The 21,254-nt window shown below is 34.5% G+C and overlaps 1 protein-coding gene across 14 annotated transcripts in view; it reads left to right on the forward strand.

Annotated features, from left to right (window-relative positions):
* LOC109686449 (monocarboxylate transporter 2) overlaps positions 1-21,254 on the forward strand; it is a 182,333-nt gene that overhangs the window by 106,435 nt on the left and 54,644 nt on the right. The window lies entirely within an intron of this gene.

The following is a 21,254-nucleotide window of genomic DNA, read 5'->3' on the forward strand; positions in this document are numbered from 1 at the left end:
TACTGTGTTCTATGTTCAAATGAGGGTATGAGTCATGAGAGATAATGAATGAATCAAAGCATCTCACTTCCGAATGTTAAAAATGGAATTTACTCATTTTTATGTAATCTATCATCTTTAAATCAGTCTAAACAGCAGAACACTGCCTTACAAATTTTTTCAAAAGTCAATAGTTAAAATGTATGGATTTTTTTTTAAAGTTTCATTTTTCAACTGGATAGTTAACTTCAAAGAAACATGTAGACTCAGAGTATAAGAATTTATGGTCAGGATGACACACACCTGAAATACCAGCTACTCTGCAGGTAGGATTACCTCTGGTCTGAGGCTGGCCCCAGGCAAAATATGGAAAATCCTATCTGAAAACTAAAGCAAAAAATGGCTATGGGCATGACTCAAGGGGATCTGCCTACCAAGTGCAGAGAAAGACCTGAGTTCACACACAGTACTGCCAAAAACCCAAACAAACCCAGAATATAAAGATATTATATAAATCATCTTTTACCATATCTTTACTTTATAAGTAAAGAAATGTAGCTCTTATTGAGGGAGTTAGAGCTTCAATTATAATACCCAGTATTTTTTAGTATTTACTGTTAGCTAAGCTCTCAGTACTTTACATGTGTGAAATGACTTAATCCTTTCAACAGCCTGTGAAATAAGTGTTATCATCTTTCTCTCTATTCTGTAGCTGAAGAAACAGAGAAATAAAATAGCTTTCCTAAGTCAAATAGCTCATTAGTGGCAGATAAAAATTGCTATTTCAAACATCTAATCACTGTGCTGTCTGATTTCTGTATCATCCCCTGTACATATACAGCCAGATTTAAACCAGGGCTTCTGCAAACCTGATGAAATGCTCTTCCTTGCAACATTGTGACTTGTCTGCTACCCCCACCAAGGTCATTTGCTCAGTGACATAAAGATTTAAGATGTTGTCTCTTTGTTGTACAACCAAAGTAAACATTTGATCCTACTCTGTGTGTGTGTGTGTGTGTGTGTGTATTAGTGATGATTGGTATGTTTTCCACTTTTTATATATTGGTGGTTTTTGGATTGGCTAGGTTAAACTAATGCATTTTTATCTTAATATCAAAAGGTACCTTTTAAATGCTATTAAGGCAGGTCAATGAAAAATTCTGCTTCTCACACCCACACACCAAAAAGGAAAAGAGAAAACAATGGAACACATGAAATACTTAGTGTGTAGTATTATTATCTAGGTGAGATCCAAGGAAGTACTTGGCATTTTGCCCCACGTCCTTAGTTATCAGGGTGAAAATATTTTGCATGTTATCCATGGCTATGAAGGAAACAGGAATTGCAGAAATTCTGTTACCCTTTGGCCTTTCCCTTAAAACTAAAAGCATAATTCCTACCCTTTGCCTGTTGGATAGAAATGGTACTCTCTGGCATATCTACTGTTGGATATAGATATCATACATTTACACAGCTTTTTAGAAATATCCATGCCTTATCCTGATAATTAGGTCTTAATATTTTAATAAAAATAATTTCCACACTTAAAGCTGTAATTATTTATTTGCTTGTTTATTTTGGCAGTACTGGGGTTTGAAGGCAGGGCTTCTTCATGCTTGCTAGGCAAGTGCTCCATGTTTTGAGACACACCTTTGTTCCGAAAGCTGTAATCTTAATGTGGAAACATTTTTTTTGTGTGTGTCAATGCCGGTAATTTTTTCAGAAATATAACTATCCAGGACAAAAAGTCTGCTAGATTCAATTAATAATCTAAGGCATAATAAGCAGTCCTGTTACCTTTAAGTGTTTGGTTTTCAAGTGTGTTGGACAGATTTTCTCTGTCTGAATATTACATTTTATCCAAAGTACATAACCCTATTCCTTACCCTGTACCTCTCTTGTCAGAATTTCTTTTGGTAGAGTCTAGAAACTTGCATTTTAATAAGTGTCTCTGAAAAAAAATCAATATTTGATTTAAAATATTAAATTTTTAATCTAGTATTTGAAAGATCTCAATTTGTAGAGATGTTTTTTGTTTGATGATTATAAAATAAATTCAAAGACCATGAGGTAAAAAAGCATATAGTATAACTATGAAGTATCATGAGTCTCTACCAAGTAACTGAAATATTCTACTCAACATAATGCTAGTTAAATTAGCCTCGAGAACAAGATCTGACATAACATTAGGGCTACCTATTAATTACAAAATGGGGTCATTGAGTAGGATGGAGCATGTTCTGAGACCTGGCCTGTGATATCAGGGCTGGAGTCTCTTGTAGTAATTAGTTGGCATCTGGGCCTCGGTGGCAAGGTATTATCTTCCCTTCTGATGTCTGAATGAAAAATGAAAGTAATAACAGGTATGCAGGAATGATGGAAAAGAATGCAAATTATGTTTATACCTTACTTCATCTTTAGAATAGTAGCACCAAATTACAGCAATCCATCTGGTTATCCATATGGTCTCGTGGAGTTTTAGCAAATTTCAGCAAATAGGTCAAGCAGTGGTCACCCCATTAATACATTGCTAAGTAGCAGTAGAAAACATACTGTAATTTAAACTTGCTACATTGCTTAGATGGATGTGGGGATTTCGTTTGGAAACAGTGAATCCGTAGGGTTGTCTTCCAATGCAATGTTTGTCTGTTAATTCTGTTGAATGATAATTTAGGTATGGTTAGCTGCACAGTTACTGAATACAGATTTTGGGCTGCCAGTCTGTATGAGTACCTCGTGATTTCTCTGGAATCTGTTCTGACTGGAAACAATTAGCTATTCTGCAGAGCAAAATTGGCTTTTTCTTCTGTTTTATGTGAGCAGTAATTACCAAATGTGCTAAAGTAGGGGTGATGGTTTTACTATGGACCAGGGTTCACAGGGACTGAACATTGGACCAGTAAGCCTATTTTACTGGAGGCCAAGAAGCAAAAGGTGTAGCACAGCAGGTTGGTGAACATAAGGTACAATGTGTATTTTTCTGTTCCTTTTAAAATATAAATAAGGTCACTATATTATTCTCCTTTGAGCTCTGAATATTTGCATAAGGGGTAGACGATTAATATAATTCATATAGTACCCTCTCTTAGCAGCAGTATCAAGAGAAGCTCATTCTATCTCTGTGTTTGAGGCAGCTGGGACTTTCTTCTTTCCTTTATAAAACCCAGAAAGTCTAGCAGGTATACTTGGCAAATCCTGTGAAGGCAGGCTATGGACACCTCATACATGTGCTATGTTGGTTTTTTAATCTATCATAATAGTTATAGATATTGCTAAAGTTTTTCTAGGAAACATGGTACAACATGGAAGAAACTATTACGCTCTTCGTATATCTATGTACTACTATATACTTTCCAGCTTTCTCCCCTTAAGTTGAAGCCAGTGACTAGATTTGCCTAGTAAAATGTGAGTGGGAAGACACATGTCACTCCTGAGCACCTCCTGGACACAGCAGTTTGAGCTGGTGCACAGTTTCCCTCTTCCCTTTCTCTGCTGAAATAACCATGTTGCACTGACATACCTACAAGAGGAAGGCCCATGACCTACCCCACACTTTGAAAGAGTAAACAATATTTGTTAAGCCTGCAAGAATTGTTCGTCAAAGAACTTAAAGGTCATTGCAAACATGAAGCCCTGTTTGTTGTATAACTGTTATGTAATGTATGTAAATTATTACATGGGGACAAGAGCATAGTATGAAATGTCCTTACTCAGTTTAGCTTATGTCATAAGGATGTTTGTGCAGGAGGTACTTTGTCAGATCTCTGTTGGACAAAAGCAGCCTTTAACATGTCAAATGAAAAAGAAAGTATGCTGGATATCATCCTTACTAGTTTTCATGGGAAGAAAAGTGAGAGGCAGGCACTTTGAAGCACATAGTAGAGGTCAAGTCACATCTTTGGAGTTTTCCATGATTAAATATCTCTTTCTCTCCCAAGACAAGAATGGAAAGAGTTATGGGTCAAGGTTGCCTTGCATGTATGCTAGATCTTTGAAGCTATTCCAGAAGATTCTTTCTTTACAGAGGGCTGATAATTTAGTGCAAATAATGTTAGATTTTTACCAAATGCTCTTTTAGCAGAAAACTGAAGAAACTATTGCCTTGGACATGAGACTTTCACTTACTAATTTATAAAGATAACCTAGTTTATGTGATTGAATTTCAGTTGCAAATGACAGAAATTGATTCAAACATTTTAAGATCTGAAGAAATATTCATGTACACAAATAAGAGGAGGAGCATAGATACCGTTGTCCTCCAGGTCAACTAGCACCAGTGATTCTATTTGTCCTGCATGTTGCACTTTTTGTATTGGCCATAGACAACTCAGCCTCATATTTCAGGCTCCAATTGGCCATTAGAAAGACTACCTCTGTTCCCTATGTTTTATTTTGGCAAATTTAGGGAACATGTATACTGCTTTGCATGTGCCTTCAAGCAGTGAATGGGTGAGGATCAAACATTGGTTGCCTTAGTCATTTGTATCTGAATAAGAAAGAAGTTCCTTAATGAAAGGATGATACTGTGCCTTGAAGAAAAGCAGGCTCTGAAGGGTCAAAGCAGTAACTACTCCTTACTCAACTCTTTTCAAAGAGACTAATATATATTTTCCAAGAATAAAAATGTGTTGGATTTTAGTAATTGTTCTTGGGGAACTTTGCATTTGGATATCTTATATCTAGCTTGAAAGATAATGTGTCAAAATGCATATTCTGTATTTAGAAATTCTGTGCCTAATGACATATAATATTTTATAGCTACCCAGAAAACTCAAGTGCATATTATATCAATTGATACATAAAGCTATGCATATTTCTGGATACTCAGAAGTATTTATTAATGGTTTACTAGTCTAATGAGAGACAGACTAGTATTTTAATTAAAATAATGAGCTCCAAAATAACACCTATGAAATTAGGACTTTGCCACTTGGTTGTTAAGACTATTTGACACTAGACCTTGGATCCTTGGTTTTCTCATCTGTAAGAGCACAGAAAATATATGCATACATGTATATGCAGAAGCATTTGTGTGTATAATATGTACTGCTGTGCTCAGGGTCATTTTCAGTAACAGTAAATATTGGATTTGAAACTTAGGAAATTATAGTGTTCTATTGTAGCTCTTGTTGCTGCTACTGCATTTGATATTATTCATTATACAATGAAACCACAGATAAGAGTCAAGGAAAATAATAAAATGTGGTGCCAGAAAAGCTTGAATTCAAGAAGTAAAATAAGAAATAAAAAAGTCATATTTGTTGTGGCATTTCCCCTGTACCTCCTATATGTTAGAAGTGGAATAGACATTGGTCTTTCTTTTGGTACAGCTTTTAAAAATCTTTCCTGTGTTTGGAGAATTACCTACATTTGTCATAGTGGATTAGGGCTCCACCTTAATATTTCTTATGACCTTGATTAACCTTAATTCCCTCCTTGCAGTCCTGTTTCTACAGACTATCATACTAATAGTTAGGACTTCAGGAATTTTAAAAGGATACAATTAAGTTCATAAAAAGCAGCAACATCACAACTCTGGGTATTTTCCTCTTTTTCTTCTGTCATAAGAGCAGATTCACAATCTAGAATGTAGAAAAGTACGGGTGATTGTGATTTTCAGGAGAAATGCTCTGCAAGTTGCCAGGAAAACTGAATTAGCAAGTAAGAAACTTTTTGGGGAAATGCAGGGTTAGCTTCCCGAGAGCCTTTGGTTAGACCATTTCTAGCAACCATGTTTTCTGTGGATTTCTGTTTAAAAACATATTTAATTACATTTTTGATTCACTAACATTGAATTTATAGCAAATGACATTATAAATTATTCCTGAATGAAACTTAAGGCACATCATGGCTTTCTTTTGTTTAAGCAACCTAGCCAGTACTCAGCATTGTGCTTTGGGCTATTTTAAACAGTAAAAACACCAAGAAAAAGCACAACAATGCTGGAAATGTGGCATTTCAGTAGACCATGAAAATGTACTCTTGTTTATAGCAAGAGAGCTAAAACAAGAAGTGGAGCACTGCCTTATTAAACCTCCAATGGAACATATGTCGGGCAGTTCAAATTTTTCACTCCTGTATACTTCAATGACTGGAAGCTCTGAGTATTGATTTTGGGGTTACAAATAAGCAAATCTGTAGATATAGAATCTGTAAATAATGATGGTCATAAGGTATGATAATCATACCTATGTGAGGTATGATTATCTGATAAGATTATATTAAACAGATGTTTCCTGTGTTGCATGTAAATATTTGTAATTTCTCAGGTTTATTATAGTCATTTTATCTGTTGTTTTTGAGAGTGGGATAAGCTTGCACAACATAAAACTAATTTACATTAGCATTTATGTGGGTGGTTTTCAGTTACCCTGGATATTACTGAAATTCTTAAAGGAACACAACTTCCTTTTATAAAAGTAGTAGCAATCATATTTAGATATTTTCTAGTCATTCAGAGGATATTAAATGTAAGGCTTTGGAATTTCCATGGAAGATTTGATGGTTTTTAAAAACTGATGAACAACTGATGGCTCACACCTTGAATTGTTGTAATTAGAATGTGTAGTGCATACTTGTTTTGATGACTGTAGTTGGTGTTGTTCTACTATGGCCTCATCTCTCACACAAATCAATGGTTGCATTAGAAGTACTAAATGGAAGTAACCTTCGTATTTTCTCAGAACACCAGGAAATGAATGTCCATTCCTGGCAGTTTGAGAAAGAATAAAACTATTAAGTAGAACTCTGATCTACTTTATATTTGTCTCTTTTTAGATGATGAGTATAAAGTGCCTGTAAATAAGACAGGTACTAGTTGGTGAAGAAAGGGGGAGCAAAAGACTGGATGTTATGTGTATGTGGGTGACTTGGAGTTTCATTTACTTTTTCCAGTGTTTTACTGTATAATCCATGTTTGTGTCAATAATTTACATTAATATAGGAATGTAAATATCGTCTACAAAACAAAAATTTAAGGTATCGTTTTGGTGCTGCCAATTAAGAGGAAAAAACTTGCAGTAAGTTCAAACATTTGGAATTTTATTCCAAGTTGGTATGGTATTGGTGAAAAACTGGTATGCGTTTTGGCAATAACTTGTAAAATCTATGTAAGACAAACAGATGGCTGTTTATTTGTTTTGGGACAAGAATCAGGCTACAGAAGCTTCTGTTGAAACAAGTCTTTCTCAGTGTTGCCACTTTCTATCATCTTCCCAAGAGTGAGCACGGATCTAGAATCAGGAAGTTCTTAAAGCCTCCCTTTGTATTCACTGTCCCTTGCTGTCTGGGGCAACCCTCCACCCAAGGAGGAATATGCAAAAGGTTGCATTTTAATAACTTAATTCAGAAAGTCTTTGAATACTTAGAGGTTGTCCTTACCCTCCCAAATTCCTTTTGGGTACGAGCAATATTTCACAACTAGTTTGTAATATAATAGTTTAAAACATACATAAAATACCCATGTACTTTCAGATACACAAAAGCAAATTTAATGAGATCAACCATAAGCCTTTATTGTGAACACAGTTCTACACCAGAAATATTAAGTACATTTACATTGTGGCAAAAAATAATACTTAAAAGTTTTTTCTTAAATTAAACATGATATGTTTTAGAAGCTTGATGAAGCTTTCCAAAGGCAGCATAACTTCTGCTCTGTAAAGCTAGCTTACAAACTCAATCAAACACAGCCAACTAGAAGCTTGATGCAGGTCACGCCTATGTGTAAAACTGCTTTCCCTAATAAACTAACTCATCCCCTGGACTTGCTAAACTTTCAAAATCAACATGTGGAGGGAAAAAAGGAAAAGATTTTATTCATTTCTGTTTTATGTACATATTTTTTATCGCTTATTTTATGTTTGACTTTATGCTATTAGGTCACCAAATGAAACTACAATTTATGCTGAACACTTATTGTGTAATAAGTTTTAAAATAGAAAATAGAAATACTTCTCTCCCCTTACATATTGTGTAGTCATTCATCAGGAAGGTAGTCACTAATAGTAATCAGAAAAACACATCTCACAAGATTTCTAAATTTATGTTTAGTTTCAAGCAGTACCTTTTTATTGTTTTAGTGACGTCATAAAATATTTACCATAGAATGGATTTAAGAAGGCCTAAATTAAATTAACTAAAAATATGAATACTAGTTTAACTTTCCATTATACTCATGGTAATATTCATGATGTGCCAAATGTAGCTGCTTATTTGTTTTGTCTTTTTAAATTTTAATTTATCAGTTTTACATTTATTAACATGTGTATATATTGTTTGGGCCACCTCCCCTTCTCCCTACACACCTCCTCCTCTCCCACCACCATCCAGGCAGAACCTGCTCTGCCCTAATGTTCTACAATTTTGTTGAAGATAAAACATAAGAGACAATAAGAAAGACATAGTGGTTTTTTGCTAGTTTAAGATCAAAATAGCTATACAGAGAGATTCCTAGCATTGCTTCTGTGCACATGTGGTATTACAACCCACATTGGTTCATCTCTACCAGACCTCTTCACTACTTCCTAGTCCTCATCCCATAGTGGCCTCTGCCAGTTTAAGATTATTATATTTGCTCCTCTACAGTGAGCACATCAACCACACTCAAGTTTTAAATTTCCTTCCCTTTCCCTATTCCTCCCATGCACATTCTCCCCATAGTGTGTGACCCATGTCCAATAATATTACTGCATTTGTTTTAGGTCTATAATCCGCATAGTGGGAGAACTTGCAATTTTTGGCCGTCTGAGCCTTGTTAACTTCACTTAAGATGATATTCTCCAGTTTTATCCATTTACTTGTGAATGACAAAATTTCATTGTGGATGAATAAAATTCCATTGTGTATAAATACCATATTTCCTTAATCCATTTGCTGGTAGTGGGGCATCTTGGCTATTTCCCTAACTTTGCTATTGTGAGTAGTGCTGCAATAAACATGGGTGTGCAGATGCCTCTGTAACAACCTGAGTCACATTCCTTCAGGTATATCACCAGGAGAGGGATTGCTGGATCATATGGCAGATCTTTGTTTAGTTTTTTAAGAAGCCTCCATATTGTTTTCTAAAGTGGTTGTACTAGCTTACATTCCCACCATCAGTGTATGAGGGTTCCTTTTTTCCCACATCCTTGCTAACATTTGTTGTTAGTGGTGTCCTTGATGACAGCTATTCTAACAGGGGTGAGGTGGAATCTTAGTGTGGTTTTGATTTGCATTTCCTTTATAGCCAGGGATGGTGAGTATTTTTTCATGTGTTTTTTGTGCACTTGGGCTTTTTTTTTTGCAAAAGTTCAGTTTAGTTCAGTTGCCCACTTCTTTTGGTTCATTGGTTTTGGGGGAGTTTAGCTTTTTGTGCTCCCTCTATATTCTGGTTATCAGTCCTTTGTCTGATGTATAGCTGGCAAATATTTTCTCCCACTCTGTGGGTGGTCTCTTCAGTTTAGAGACCATTTCTTTTGTTGTGCAGAAGCTTTTTAACTTCATGTAGTCCCATTTGTCTAGCCTTTCTCTTAGTTGCTGGGCTGCTGTGGTTCTATTGAGAAAGTCCTTGCCTATACCTATTGCTTCCAGAGTATTCCCTGCTCTTTCCTGTAGTAATGGCAAGGTTTTAGGTCTGATATTAAGGTCCTGAATCCACTTTGAGTTGATACAAATACAGGGTGATAAGCATTGATCTAGTTTCAGCTTTCTGCAGGCAGAAAACCACTTTTCCCAGCAACAGTTCTTAAAGAGGCTGTCTTTTCTCCATTGTATGCTTTTGGCACTTTTGTCAAAAATAAGGTGGGCCTAATTGTGTGGATTCATATCTGAGTCCTCTATTCTGTTCCACTGGGCTTCATATCTGTTTTTGTGCCAGTACCATGCTGTTTTTATTGCTATGGCTCTGTAGTATAGTTTGAAGTCAAGTATTGTGATAACTCCAGCATTGCTCTTTTTGCTCAGTGTTGCCTTGGCTATTCACCATCTTTTGTGTTTCCAAATGAACTTTAGGGCAGATTTTTCAATCTCTATAATGAATGTCAATGGGATTTTGATGGAAATTGCATTGAACATGTAGATTGCTTTTGGTAGTATAGCCATTTTTACTATGTTAATTCTGCCAATCCATGAGCATGGGAGATCTTTCCACCTTTTGTAGCCTTCTTTGATCTCTTTTGTTTTGTTGGTTTTTTTCCTAAGAAATCTTCCTGTTTCCCTTGACAGTTTATTTTGTTTATTCCTTCAATGTTTTTAATTATTTAATTTAACATCATATTTAGATTCTTGTCCCAAATATACCAAAGCCTTCCAGAGATGAGTAGTTGATATGTAAAAAATAAATTCCTACAGAAAATAATTTTTATCTCTTTTTACTTCTATTAAGTTAAATTTATTAGTTAGGTAATTAATTTGGAGAAATGTAACCTGTGGAATGGTGGACAGTGGTTTAGGAATGAAGGGTTTTGCTCTGTTTAGATCCCAGTCCTTTGAGTAATTCTGTCAAGATACTCAGTACTTCTTGCTGTGCTCTTTATACCCAGAATGTCATGTTTGGTTTCATGAATATATATTTCTGAACTGTATTGACTGGTTTCATCTCTCTTGTTCATTTCAACCCAATGAACAAGAACCTTGTGGCTATCTGAACAAAGACATCTTATCATCTAAAGCTGGTTATGTTATGACAGCGTTCTAACATAAACAGATTAAGAATATTTAATCTGTTTTCAATATTTTAATCATTATCCAAAGATGTGGATAACATCTGCAATGTGAAAAGTAAAAGAAATGGATAAGAAAGAAAGAAAATTTTATATACTAATGCCTACTTTGCCTTGTTTCAACTTAAAAAGAATTATAGATATAAGGGGGAAATGATCCATCTTTTATGACTTTGACTCTCTTTTACAGATCTTTTTTGAGAACACTCTAAATTTTAATGTTTAGTCCAGGTTTTGTGTTCTCTGTTCTCGTACTCCTTTGCTCCATTTTTTTTTCAATGTAGTAAACTGAGAAAAGCAGTCTGGTATGCATGTGCATAAGTCACAGAATCTTTTGTGAGAGGACATTGTGCTTTTCATCTTTTGCAGAGAATAGCTGAATATTGTGCTTAAACAGATTCTTTTAATACCATTCTCCATACCATTAAGAATTCAAAACAAAGGAGTTATAATCCCAAGAAACACCTGCTTGGGAGGTTTGAAGTAGACAATAGCAAGACAGACAAATCAGATTTTTGTCTTTGTAGGATGGAAATAATAAAATAATATGAAATTCTGTAGGGTATGGATTATGTGAATAGATGTGATAGTTAAGTTCATTATAGGCATTTCTGTGAAAAAGGAGGTGGAAAAGTAATATGGCCCAAGAGAAGCCTGACAAAAGATGAATTTTGTACCGTATGGTAACAATATTCTATAAAATTTATGATGTCAATAGAATGAATTAAACCAAATTTCATAACAGAATCAGGTAAAATTTCAATAAACTAATTAATGATCTTGATATAAGGGAAGAAGGGTATTTAATATATATTCCTTATCAATCCACCCATGTTAGTCTTCCAAAGACTAACTCATACCTAGATCTAAAGCAAGACTCATACCTAGATCCATCTGACTGTAAAGCTTATGTTTCTGGTCAGTTTTCCATTTCAGCAACATAGAATTTCTCATTACTCTACCCCTTTGTTTTCTAACCTCTGCAGGTTAGTATCACGTGACATAGCCATATACTACATCAATCTATTTCCATCTGTATGGCATCGCTACCCAAAGAACACAGCATTGGGAAGACAAAAAATATCTCCCTACTTGAATTTTCTTATGTCATTGCTACTTATATGTTTATAAGTATAAACTTTTAAGCCAGATAGACTTAGGCATGACCTGTTTCCAGTATCTCCTTAAGCATGTTATTTATCCTCTTTGAGCTTTAGTACATTTTTTCTCATTGTTATGTGGGGAAATTACAGATTTTTAACCCAGAGTCTTTGTGGTAATAAAAGAAAAGAAAAGGTAATACATGAAATAGTAACTGTCATTCATCATCATTGTCATGATGATATAATCACCTCTCATCTTAATCCCTGGCCTCTCAGTTCTTGACTCTCCTTATCTCCAAGAAGACCTTGACTCCCACTGTCACTACCAATAACTTAAAAAATGTCAATAATCTCTTTTTTCTAATATCTTACTCTCCATCCACCAGGTCCTATTTTAGTATCAAAGTTTCATGATCCTTCAATGATATTATTAACTTCAATGCTACTAATCTGCAATACTGCTACATTAGTCACTACTCATCCATACCAGCTTTGCCCTCCTTACCTAAATTTCACATTCATTGATTATCACTTCCTTGCACATGTTTTCAATTTGCCTATCTATTGTTCATTTTCCTGTAACCACTGATGAAAACAGAACTCTAGTTAAAGCCAGTTCTTCATCTCCTTGGTCTCTGTATCTCCATAGATGAAAATGATGGGAGAAAACCACATTGTAGCATTTACTGGCATCTTTTAATTCACGATCAGGAATATCAAGTGGGCAAACTCTGTACTCTATTGCTCTACTCTGATCTCTCTCACACTCTATAAGATGATTCTTTCTCATTTAATCCTCATTCCCTAAACCCACTATAATCTCTTCCTTTTTTTAATTTAGTTCCTTAATTTGGAAATTTGAAACAATCAGAATTGTCACATGCTTATACCTATTTACATCTGGCCCTATATATGCTATCTTCTCTCCTGTGCTGTCTACATTCCAGTAAAGGTCAAATAATACACCTCTCCTCTTACCCTTTCACTTATTAAATAACATTAGCACAGATAAAATTCTTCTCTTTCTTGAGCAATTAGCTATATGTCCTATTGCAACCACAATACTCCAGCTTCCGACTTGAAGGGAAAAAAATAAGACTAGTAGACCCATATTTACTGTCAGCCACAATTTACTATAACTATTCATCATTACTCCTGCTGCTACTTGGTCCAAACCACTATTACTGTAGTCCAGATTGCTGCTGTGGCCCATTATTTAGTATCCTGGCTTTTGAAAATAGCTGCATATAAAATCCTGTTGTAACCTGCGTCTAGTCGTGTCCAAACATACCTAAGGCTTCCCATCTCAGTTTGAACACCTTCCCTGTTCCAAATCCCCTCCGTTGCTTTCCTATTATCCTTTATCTTGCTGGCTCTACTATAGGTCCATTGTCTTCCTGCTGTTCCTAGAATACACCAGCCATTCTCTTACCACAGGGATTTTTACTTACTATTTCCTTTACCTAGAATGGTTTTCCTTGGACTATAAATGGCTTTTCTTTCTGCCCCTTACTTAAGATCTTACTCAAAAATCCACCTTCAGATTGAGGTATTCTAGAGCTGCCCCAAAATTTCAACACTAGATCAATACAACTCTGTTCCTTTTATTTGCATTATATTTTTTCCTCCATAACACACTAGTATCTAATAAAACTATACTATAAATCTAATTACTCAATAAATGTTATACACCAGCCACATGTGATTCTTGCACACTTGCAATGAAGCCAGTATACATAAGGAATTGAATTTTATTATACTTCATTTTAAATAATTTAAATTTAAAAAAGCCCCAGTTGACTAATGGCTACCATATTGAACAGAGCACATTTGGAATATAAACCTTCAGTCCCCTACTGGTATACAAATTTCATGACGGCACAGGTTTGGTTTGGTTTTGTTTTATTCCCTGATCTGTCCCTACTGGACAGATAGTAAGTGCTTAATAAATATTTTTGAAGGAATGCTCAAATGGATCATTATCAAAATTATAATAATGTTTCAGTAAGACATTGAAAAACTGGGTTCTAGTTTTGGCTGTGTGAGTCAATAATGGTTTGATTGTTCAGGAATCACTTACTTGTCTTAGAACTAAATTTCCTTTGTTCATATTTTTTCCTGATTTAATAAACATGCATTGAGTTTCTTCTTGTGACAGGAATTGCTTTAGCTTTTAATGTACAGAGATGAAAAAGACACAGGCCCTGGCAAAGAGTTTCATCCAGTTAGGAAGAGGTAGAAGTAAAATCTATTACAAGTGTGTGACAATCTTAAAGACAGAGACACGAGCTCTATTAGAGAAGTGAAAAGAAATAGAAGACAGGAAAGGAAAATGATAAGACTTCCTGGAGGAAAAAGAAGATTTGAAATGTTTATAAAGTGTCAGCACTTTAGTGTACAAACAACAGAGAATATATTTTAAATTAATTCTTTGTCCATATTATAAAGTATGGAAAGGTGGGAGGAATATTCAAACACAAATTGTTGGACAGTATGACTTTGTGTGCTAATATGAGGTCACAGTGTAAATATACAGATGATACTCATAAATTCTGATAATCATTCAGCTTCCTCCTACTACAGATTCCTAAAATAGTAGTTATTTGTTTTTAGCTTTTGTTTCCCTGTTTGCATTGCCTTTTTATTTCTGCTGATCTTTCCTTCTTTATAGGAAGTGTTTTCCTGCTTATAGTTAATGAATATTGTAGAGATCCTCCTTTTCTCATTCCTGACAGGAATGCAAGTTGTTTAGATGAAATAAGTAATTGCAGTGATAAAAAATACATATGGATGTATAATTCCTGTTACATATGAATTTGTGGTGCTGTAGATCACACCCAGGGCCTTGTACATGCTAGGCAAGCACTCTACCAGTGAATACACCCCCTACTCTTACATGACTTTAATACATGAATTTAATATACCTGCCCAGCACCATAAGCAATCAGATGCACTTTCCAAGAAAACTTTGGAGCAGAAAAGCTTGAAAGGCAGTGGAATAGAGAGCAGCTTCTCTTAGATGTTCATTGCAATACAGCTTTTAGGTGCATCTCTGCTGCTGAGGATTAGGTTACAGTGGAAAAAGGAGCACTGCCAACATGATGAAACAGGGTAGCTTTTCACCTTTCACAACAGCCAAAGAAAGTATTGAGTGTCTCCTCTGAAAACTAAGATCATTGTCAGTTTTATACCAGTTTTCAGGTATGTATGTGTGTGTAATGAAGACAATGAAATAGTATGTAGGGTTTTTAATCAATTATAGATAATAAAAACAAATTGTTGCCAGGCATCGGTGGCTCTTGTCTATAATACTAGCTACTCAGGATGCAGAGAGCAGGAAAATAGCTGGTCGAAATCAGCTCAGGGAAAATAGTTTGTGAGACTCTATCTCAAAAAAGCCCATCATACAAAAGGGCTGGTGGAGTGGCTGAAGGTATAAGCCCTCAGTTCAAACCTCAGTATGCAAAAACAAAAAAAGAAATGTGAATGAATTTACTTGTCCGGTGTATTAGTTACCAAGTAAATAAACATTATATTGTATAATAGATCTTCCTGGAACCATTGGGTGTTTAATATAAGTTATTTGCCAAGAGGCATAATAGCGTAAGGCTCAAGTTTAAGCATAATTAGAACTCTGCATTTAATTTAATTGTGTAGAGTATTATTAACTAACTAATGATGTCACTCAGAATATTTTCATTGAAAGTATGTTTAAGGAAATAGTGGAAATATTTTTATTTTAGGATAAAATTTCATATATTTAAAGAATACAACAATAATAGAAAATCTCACATAAGTTCTATATGTGTGAAGAGAATTTGATGATAGAAAACTTTTTATGAAAATACCAATAAATTAGGTAATTTCTGCAAAGAGTATTATACTTCCTGCTATGTAATAAGTAGCTCAAAAAGATAGTTATTGATATTCCAGTACAAGGAATAGTTTTATTGAATGAATATTTTCCTCAAGGACATATCCATATTTAATCACAGAGATACAGAGCATACTCTTTGTTTCAATAGAAAGTGGTTGATGAGTTCTTAATGTCAGGCTATTAGCATAGTTTATCATCAAATTTCTGGAATCCTCTTTCAATCTATATGATTTATATGTTTCAATGATGATTCAAAGAAACATAATTATATGAATTCATCGATCTTTACAAAGTGTAGAAAATTTCTACTTTAATTTTGCAGATTAAGAAAGTTACGCGTTTTCTAAAAGTAATACAGATTGGCAGTTCTGGGAGGAAGGCATCTACTCTAGCTCTAGGCTTTTAATATGCCCTCTCTCATTTTTTAAGAATTATTTCTCCTTGTTATGTCAGTGTTCATTTTTCCAATTAAAAATATACAGAGGGGCTGGTAGAATGGCTCAAGTGTTAGAGCATCTGCCTAGCAAGCACAAGACGCTGAGTTCAAACCCCTATACTGCCAAAAACAAATACAAAAATTAGTACAGAGGCTGGAGGGGTAGCTCAGTGGCACAACATTTGCTTAGAATGTGTGAAGCCCTAGGTTTGATCTCTAGCACAGCAAAAACTAAGTTGATAAATAAACAAGTAAATAATATTCTTCTATTAGAAATAACTTTCCTCAACCAAATTACTTCATCATAAAAATATTTAATAAATTTAAAATTATTTCTGTACTTCTAATTAAATGTATTTTGAAAATGGTACTAAAGAAATAGAAGCTATCTAGTGATCAACATTCTCATTTTAGTTGGTGAGTAATAAATGCTTTTATGTTTCAACATATTTAGGTTATTCAAAACAAATGAACACTTTCCTTGTCTGATCAAGGAACTTTTCTTTTCTTCTTAATCATCTCTTATAAACCAGTCCCTTAGCCTTTTAGAAATTTCATGTTTCTCCCTGAACTGCCTGAACTGTCTCATACATGTTATTATTGTAATTTATTTTTTGATTGTTGACAGTTTACTTGGCACTTCTCAAAACATAACATCTATCTTTTTAGAGAAGTGACTAAAATAACTGCATTGTGTTTACTATGATCTCAGCAGGCCACCAAATGAACTTTCACTGGGCAAAACCATTCCAGTCTAGTTTGAGACATAAAGGAGAGATCAAAATTACAAGTCAGCTGTCAGAGTTCAGAAAGATTTTTGAGTCTCAATCTTGTTTCTCCTCTCCCCATATTTAAAGCTATCTCATCTGAAGTGGGGGAATAAATAAACATGGCTACATTGTGTTGCCTTTCACCTGTGACTTATCATAATGCTACTTTGCCAGTGGCATTTTAATTTCATATAAAAATGAAATTAACTTGAGAGCCTTTTGAGAAAGGTCTTTGGAATATACGGAATGGTGATTTTCAATTAACCAAGGCATATGAATTCAATCAATATTTTAAACTCTTTTGAAAACGAAGAATATTTAAAGTTTATAACTATAGATTGGTAATGTATTAAATCTATGGCTTTTAAGTGCATTTTCTACTTTGAAATTAGGAAAAATCAAAGGGTGGGGAAATGAAAGGTGGGAAAGATACTGATTTCATGACTGATAGGCAGGTATCTTTATTTAATACAACTTTATAATTTTCACTGCTCTTTGATCTGATTATATGATCTAGATTTTAATCTCTGTCTATTGCAAGCAAGTTATTAAGTGACATAGAACATTAGAAGAGTACAGAATTGGGGACCGGGATGTTCATCTTCTGGTTTTGGACCCCCATGTTTTTGAGTGGTTAGGGTTGCTGACTGTACTGTTACAGAATGTGATCTGCCTCCCTATCCTGTCCTAAGACCCAGAAGTTTCGATTGAGCCTCTCCCAAAACTTACCATTCAGTAATCATTATATATCAGAAAAGGTAGAACTTTTGTGTGAAACTATACTTGGAAATAAGATTACCCAAAGACTTATAGCTTATGGTCCATACATAACAGATCAGAATAGAGACATGCAAAGACACTTTAAAAAAATTGCCACAGAAAGGCATCCATCCTGCAATAGGATTTCAGACTAGATACATTGTCTTATCTAAAGAAGAATGACATTCAAGGGCATTGGCTTCAGGTGAAACTTGTTATTGCTTCCTAGCACTATTCAGTAGTAAAGGAAAGTTAGCTAACTGACATTGAGTATTACAGTTCTGTTACCAAGACCATGGAAAGTATGAAGTGATTCAATTGCTGTTCTTGGGAGGAATAAGAACACATATTCAGATAGAGTGGGGTATGTATTCATGGAAAGATGAGTTAGTCCTTAAGATGACTTCTCTAGTGCCCTCTAAGGCTGACCCTGGAGATGTGGGTCCTGGATAGGGAAAGGATATGTACTCTCGAGATAGAGGAAGATGTGTAGCTCGTGTAAGATTTCAGATAATGGGGAAAGTACATTATTAGAAAACTGTCAAGCAGTATTGGGACAGTGTTAAGTTTCCATTTGAAGTTTGAGATGGTGAAATTTAAAAGCATCAAATAGTATAATTTTCTTTATCAACTTTCAGGTCTTCCATAGTATAAGGATGAGATGAAGAATGTGCTTGAATTCATCTTGGGTTGCATATTTTCCAGATAACTATTTTGGATACAGGAGTAAATGATCATTCAAGGGTGCTTTTGTGGGAGTTGCTGTAAGAATTAGATATCCAGCTTTAGTTTTATAAGAAGAGGACAAAAGTAAGAGAAATTGATCAGTGGGTGGAGTGTAATAGTGTCTGTGTAGAAAACTTGCTGAGACTCAAAAACTGCTAATAATGAGAGTATTTGAATAAGTGGACAAAAAGGACAACAGTACAGAAAGGACAAAAGTCCAAACACAAAGATTTCAGAGATTTCCACAAGGGCAAAAGTGGTAAAGGAGTTAGGAATTAGATGAAAACAGAGAGAACACTTATACCATTTCCTGGCACTGAAGTACTTGTGTATAAATGAGAGGACTTCAAGTAAAGTAATTTTGTCATGGAACATCCAAAGCACTTATAAAAGGCCTAAAATGTCAAAAAACAAAGCAAAACAAGGAAAAAACTTACCAAACAAACAACCCCTGGGTATTTCATAGTAATAGTAAAAAGGTAGAAACTAAAAGTAGAGTATTGGGTGGTGGTTTGACAGAACATCCTGGATGTAAAAGATCACTTCCAGATGTGATTGTGAGGAACAGGAATTTGAGGCACAATGGGAAAAGCCAGCAGAAAAGGATAAGAACTTAGTTCTAGTCTTTAGCTCTGAATATCTCTGTTGGTGACATCGTGGCATCCACTGAATTTTCTCCCCTTAACCGCACACTGGAATATAGACTGCTGTCTGTGAGCAGCTCTTTAGGAAACATAGAGCACTTTGTCAGTAAATGATAGTGTCTTTACCTAGAATAGCAAGTGATGAATATGAGTTTGGTTCTAAGCAATGGGTATGGCCTCAAATTATTGACAAAAATAATATTCAGGATTTTAAGACTAAGACCTATCATCAGACATTGTTTAGATAATGAACACAACACTGTGAGACCCATGGGATGGTATTCAGGATATTTCCCCATGGTGGAATACACACTTGTATACCTTGTAGCATGCCATCTTTTTTCTATTAGAGGAAAATAAGAACAAAGAAATTCTGAAAGTTCGGCAACTTGTTAAATAGAGAAATATCAAACAAGGGTATCCTACTCGATATTTGTCTAAGATTATCTTTCTAATATTTCTCAACTTTCATGTTAAAATTTTATCAATTAAAATTTGCAAAATTCTTTCCCACTTCAGATTATGAATGGTACTACTGTTAAGATGGGTGAAAGTCATACACTATATATGTATCAGTGGATCCTCAGCACATTCTCATTAATTGTGCTATGTGTGTTTTGATAAAAAGTTCATAATTATCTACTATTCCCCTTAGTTGTTTATTCTTGATATTGAGCTTATTCTTAAAACCTACAACAATTTGTACAATTTCATGGGTTCCATAAGAGGAGAGGGAACTCGTTATAACTCACCATGTTGATTACCAGGTTGATCTTTCCCTTTTCCCTCATAATTTCCTATTGACTTCTTTCATATCAGTGTTTTACAGCAAGAAGTAAAAAATAAGTAAAAAATAGCTTATTTGGCAAAGTGGTTCTCTTTCTTCTATCTCCTGTTTCTTTCCTTATTAAACATCTTCTTCTAATTCCCATATAATTTATTGTCCCACAATTCCATTACTCTCATTTGATTGTAATTTTATATTCTTTAATTCTTTAATTGCACCTGTAAAAAACTAGAAGCTTATTAATTCACCTTATTAATACAAGAAACCCAACCCTTTTTCCCCACTTAAATTCTGGTATAGATAAGAGTTGCTTAGATAAAAGATTTACCAATCCCATGCTTTTGTGGTTTTAAAATAATTATATAACAAGGAAATGGATCCTCACAAATGCAAACATATTAGCTTTGCTAATTTGTAGTTTAGACCAGGTTATGTTATCTGTCACTTAAAATTGGACATCTAAATGCAGAATGACAGTTTAGGAAAAGTTAAGCACAGCAGTCAGATAACACAATGAGGCCTTTTGACAGATTAGTTAATTATGATATCTGGCTAAAGCTACCCAGTTGTCTGCTTCTGTGGAAAAGTTGAAGGTAACTCCAGGAAAGGATTTACACTTCCAATTTATGAAAAATTATTAAGCATCTCCAGATGCTCTGCAAGATTTTATGACTGCAAAAAAAGTTGTTCAGTGTATACAAAGAGGTCAGTTACGACCAAACTATTTGTGGGAATCTAGACTTGAAATTTCAAGACAAGGGTTCTTCCAACCATTGGTCAAGGATTATGGAAGCCCTGACTTGCAGTTATTATCACATTTACTTCCGGTTGTCACAGTTCTTTGGGATTCTCAATATAAAATGCAAAAGCATCCTCTAACACTTATTTGGTAACATTTATGTCAGTGCCATCTATTTAAAAGAACTCTTGATCTTCTAGTCCCATCCACAGGGGTGGTTTTATTTCCACTGTAAATGAATGACTTCTTTTAAATTAGAGTAACCCAGAAACACAGCTTCTGAAAGGATGAACTACTGGAGTTCTAAAATTTCCCCTATATCCTATGCTAATTTATAAAGACATTATAAATGTTGGATTATGTGTTAATGTGTGAGTATATATTAAACCTAGCTGAAGCAAATATTGCCAAAGCAAAAAAGCAATATTACTTAATAAACAAAGGAAGTTACCCAAAAACATGGGACATGACTTAGTTGAGGAGGACTAAGTAGATAGCCATATCACAGAGAACATTTTTTCTGAGCATCTGGACAAAGTCCATCTATTTTTTTTTCTTTTCCTAATTTATTTTGAGAGATATTTAGATTGTGAATATTTGTACACTCAGCAACTCTATCTTAAAAGGCTTATTTTTAAAGAATGGAATGGTTTAGAACTATTTTATTCCACTAAAATATGTAATGTTTTATAATATATAATAATATAGTTATACTAATATATACTAATATAACA

Source organism: Castor canadensis, chromosome 8 (genome assembly GCF_047511655.1).
Source record: "Castor canadensis chromosome 8, mCasCan1.hap1v2, whole genome shotgun sequence".
In the NCBI taxonomy this organism is placed as follows: domain Eukaryota; kingdom Metazoa; phylum Chordata; class Mammalia; order Rodentia; family Castoridae; genus Castor; species Castor canadensis.